The sequence below is a fragment of the Schistocerca serialis genome, chromosome 1, assembly GCF_023864345.2.
Source record: "Schistocerca serialis cubense isolate TAMUIC-IGC-003099 chromosome 1, iqSchSeri2.2, whole genome shotgun sequence".
Taxonomy (NCBI): Eukaryota; Metazoa; Arthropoda; class Insecta; order Orthoptera; family Acrididae; genus Schistocerca; species Schistocerca serialis.
In genome coordinates, this window is record NC_064638.1 from 485,790,572 (window position 1) to 485,795,712 (window position 5,141).

General features: G+C 36.8%; 1 non-coding gene across 1 annotated transcript; it reads left to right on the forward strand.

Annotated features, from left to right (window-relative positions):
- The first annotated feature begins 1,785 nt into the window (after window positions 1-1,785).
- LOC126424341 (U6 spliceosomal RNA) lies at window positions 1,786-1,892 on the forward strand. The gene has a single exon (XR_007576162.1). It is a non-coding gene; the product is annotated as a U6 spliceosomal RNA (small nuclear RNA).
- Window positions 1,893-5,141: the final 3,249 nt, after the last annotated feature.

Below are 5,141 nucleotides of genomic sequence, written 5' to 3' on the forward strand. Positions count from 1 at the left end.
AGAAAGAGAAAAGTAAGAAATCTACTAATATAGCAGCAGTGTGTGACTTACAAGCTATGTTACCATCCCCTCAGGGTGGTGCCTCAACGTTTTACTATGTTTCCAAACCGAACATTTACAATTTTTCAACTTAACCCCAATTTATTTAGTTGCCACGTATGACACAAAGGAGAGGCACACTGAGGTTCTGTTGAAATCACTTCCTGTGTATAGCGTTACTTAGAACAACTGCACCAAGAAAAGGGCAATGAGTCAAGAACTGCTCTCGTCAAAATAAAAATAAAACCATTATTACTGTGTATCGTAAAGCTATTTTGACTTCAAGTGGATCTCTGGGCACACCCAAAACGAGGGAGACATATACATTCTAATATTGAGAAGCAGGAAAGCTCGAAAATCTGGTCATATCTGTATTCCTGATAATTACGTGAGCCTTATAAGGTCGGAAAAAAAAGAATTGAGATCAATAAAAGGAATATTGACAAAGAAACCATCAAGATTTCTTATGTTAAAACTTTTAATAGTTAACCAAGATAAACCAAACGAGTTAATGTACAAGAACTCTTATAGTGAACAAGATTTTAAAGTAGTATTATTAACTAATAATAGTAAAACTATCCGACAGTAACCATCAGAAAGTGACAACCAGAAGCTGTCTGGTGAAAGGCTATACTATTAGTAAAAGTATAGCAGATGCTAAAAAGACTGCATTATTGCAGTTAATAGATAAAGATATATAAATATAATTTTGATTGATAACTTGTGGAGTAATTTTTATGAACTGCCTAATTTTATGTAACATATGAAACAAACCAAAAGAACTGACTATATTAATTTTTTGATTAAAATAATTTTGTGCACTGTTATGTTGTATTTTTATATTAAATTTTTTCTTGTCATTATTTATTTTTTAAATTATTTATTATATATCTTTTATAAATATAAGAGCCGAAATTTATATTTTTGTATGTCGCAAGTCAGATTCCATTAACTAAAACTGAAGTTTTGTTTTTAGAGAAGTGTTGTGAAAACTCTATACAAAAGTTGTTTCTGAGTATGTACTAGCTACAAAGTAAAAGATTTTTGCTGATGTGATTTCAAGGAGGTAAGTAATGTTCAGTTAAACTTTGGTTGCTATCTTTAAGTGAGCTTTTCTCTAAGCTAGTGGCTTTCAAGATGTGCCAAATTTCTTGCAAGATAGCGATATGACATTTTAAATCAGTAATTCAGAGTAATGCAGCAGTAGATGAGTTGGTACACAGAATGTGTAGGCACTACATCGCTAGTGTCAGTTACTTTGGTTGTGTGCATCATACTCCTGAGGAAAATTCATGTAGTATTTATTTGTACGGCAGTGATAGAGAGTAACCTAACTTAAACGTTTTATCTGCTGTATCGTTCTCTCTGACGGAAATTGATCAAATATCGTCACAGCTAGATGCGGTGCCAACTTCAACCAACAGATGGCAGCACAAAGTAGCACGTTTAGAAGCTGTCAACGTAGTGTCGCATGACGTTACGAGATGGCGTGGCAAGCGCCGCCACATGCCAATAAATGGGCCGAACAGTGAAAAGAAAATAAAGGAAACAGAATAAAAGAATTTGAAAACATAGGTTTCTGTACTGCAGTGGGCGCAGAAGAACTCATAACAGCAAATGAAATGAAGGTGTTCCTTTTTATTTCAATAAATAACCTATTGACGACCACACTATTAAAGCACTTCTACAATGAAGTTTTGAAGTCTTTTACCAACTATATATACTGAAAGTCTCTCAACTTGCATCGTACTCGCTTCGGCGGTACATATACTAAAATTGGAACGATACAGAGAAGATTAGCATGGCCCCTGCGCAAGGATGACACGCAAAATCGTGAAGCGTTCCACATTTTTTATAAGTTGCATATCGACGAAAGAATATTAAATAAATTCACATATGGCAAACTATGACTACCACGTTTGATGAGACTTAGCGTAAATCGCTTCTCAAAATGTTAATGTAAATTTTAAACCTCGACAAGATCTAAGCTACATTTAAGCAAGCATGGATCAGAGAAAGAGTGTTAAAGCCGCTGTCCTCCCGCATACGAATCCAGTGTCTTCGCACTGCTGCACCTCGCTCAGTGGAGTTCTGAACGCTTATTAACTATTATGCTGGTGTTTCCGTCACAGCATTCCGGATTTTTCTACGTAGATCCCACGCGCAAACAAACAATATACTAACAATTTTTGCCTGTGCCAGAACCCAGTTTACCACCTTTCTCGCTGCGAATTAATAAAATAGTGCTGAATGAGTATTTTCATCTGTGATTCAGTAGTAGCGACCTTTTCGCTACCGACAATGGGATTTGAAGAAAATGTTTCTTCAGAAAGCTAGTGCATTTTCGCTGTTGGGCTTGTTTTGATCATATGACGACAGAAATGTAATAAACCTAGGATAAGAAAAAAAAACATTGAGACGTAGCGAGGTGTAACTTACTATAGTACCACTGTAACATAAATACTGTTTCTACTCTCTTTTCTATACGGTGTAGACCTAAAATCTCCAGATTCTTATCCAAGCTGAAATTTTCTAAACTTTGTTAATAGTGTACGGTTTACAGGGTTTGCTGACGATAACAGGATAAGTATTTTGTTCAGTGACAATTTCTGTAAGGACATATTCAAAGCTTACGATTCATGAACTAATGATTGTTTTCTGTTTGACGTACGTTATTTGAAATCATCATCTGTGAGACAATAATTACGGGCAATAACATTCATAAACCCAATGGAGAGATGAGTTAGAGCGTTGTATTCGGTCCAGACTTAGCTTCCAACATACTACCTTCTCTAATTTCGATTCGTGAGGAAGAATGAGCCGCCATTCCTCTACAGATTTTCAGACATCTCATTGAAAGTTTCCCCAGCACAGTTCAAGCCGTCATAAAGTCGAAGAGTGGACACATCCATAATAATGTCCATTAATAGGTGTCTGGATACTTTTAATAAGATAGTATATGTAATAATGAAAATATCTACATTCAAAATTGTTTTTATCTTAAAATGTCTAGAACGTTAAAATCCTGAAATGTAATCTTTTCAAAAATACAAGGTTATTCTCTTGTAACCATTTTTTGTTTCCAAAAGGTATATTGAGTACCGGAGATAAATATACCTACATGCTATAAATTCCGCAACGAAAAATTGAATCTGACATTAATACCATTTTAAAGACATAAAATCAACAGTTAAAATCACACAACTTCACGTCCTAATGTGTACATCTATCTTTCCTGTCTTTTACGTTTCTGTGAAACACGCAGTAACCTCGAATTCGCGACATCCTTTACTTACAGATGGCGCCCCTTCCAGCCTCTGACACCTTCCCCCCACCCCCTACCCCCAGAATCCAAGTAGTTCGTTTGCAGCTGTTGACATTTTTAGCTTCATATATATATATATATATATATATATATATATATATATATATATATATATATATATATATATATATATTTTGCTGCTGCTCTAGTCCTTACAGAGAAATGGGTTCCACATTACATATGATACAATAAATAATGGCATTATAATCTGATTAAAACTGCTTGACAGTTGACTCCTGTCCCTTGTCGCTACAGCATTGTCAATCAGCTACCGGCTACCGGTCGGTTATAGGTGACACACAAACACGGCGGGTCATTTAAAAAACACTATTAATGTGTAGCATGGAGCAATGTTGGAAGCAGCCACCACGAGGTGTGTCGGAAACGTGAGATGCTCTGTCTACAGCTGATTTTAATTGACCAATGATACAACTGCACTAGTCGACGCTTTTTGCAGAGTTCTGTACATAATAGGGAAACGTCCAGTTAAATGGTTCAAATGGCTCTGAGCACTATGGGACTCAACTGCTGAGGTCATTAGTCCCCTAGAACTTAGAACTAGTTAAACCTAACTAACCTAAGGACATCACAAACATCCATGCCCGAGGCAGGATTCGAACCTGCGACCGTAGCGGTCTTGCGGTTCCAGACTGCAGCGCCTTTAACCGCACGGCCACTTCGGCCGGCTAAACGTCCAGTTATGTTATAAACATTTTATTACTAACAATAACTCTATTAGGGAAAGATCAGGAAATAATAACAATGATATAACAAATTAACTAACAGTTTAATAATAACAATTTTTGAAATACAGTTCGTTAACACTATTGTTTAATCTTTATTAACAGTTTTTTCCTGCCGTCAGTTTATTTAAAAACCATTTTTTTCTGATGGAAAATAATTCACAATGCGATTTTTTAATCCTTCGTTAGTTCATTTACAAAGCTAGATTTTCTGTTGACAATCTGCAAAGTTATTTTTTTACAATTCTGAAGACATATACAACAATGCAGATAGTCGACCACAGGCGCAACCACAATGGAGTGGTAGCTGTTGAGAGGCCAGACAGACGTGCGGTTCCTGAAGAGGGGCAGCAGCCTTCTCAGCAGTTGCAGGTGCAACAGTCTGGATAATTGACTGAACTGGCCTTGTAACAAAACAGCCTTGCTGTGCTTGTAATCTGAACGGCTGAAAGCAAGGGGAAATTACAGCTGTAATTCTTCCCTAGGGCTTGCAGCTCTACTGTGTAGTTAAATGATGATGGCGTCCACTTGGCTAAAATATTCCGGCCGTAAAATAATCCTCCATTTGAATCTCCATGTGGAGACTACTCAAGAGGATGTCATCACAACTGGCATTCACATATCGGAGTGTGGAAGGTTAGATCCCTTAATTGGGCAGGTAGATTAGGGAAACGAATAGGTAGTGGGAATTAGTGAGTCTTGGTGACAGGAGCAAACAGTACTTCTGTTCAGGTGAATACAGTGTTATAAATACAAAATCAAGTAGGGGTATTGCAGGGGTGGGTTTAATAATGAATAAGAAAATGAGAATGCGGGTGAACTACTGTGGACAGCATAGTGAACGCATTGTCATAATCGAGATAGACACGAAGCGCACACATATCACAGTAGTACAAGTTTACATGTCATCCTGTTCTGCAGATGATGGAGAAATTGAAGAAATGTATGAGGAGACAAAAGAATTTATTAAGATAGTTAAGGGAGACGAAAATTTATTAGTCATGGGGGATTGGATCTCGCTAGTACTAAAAGGA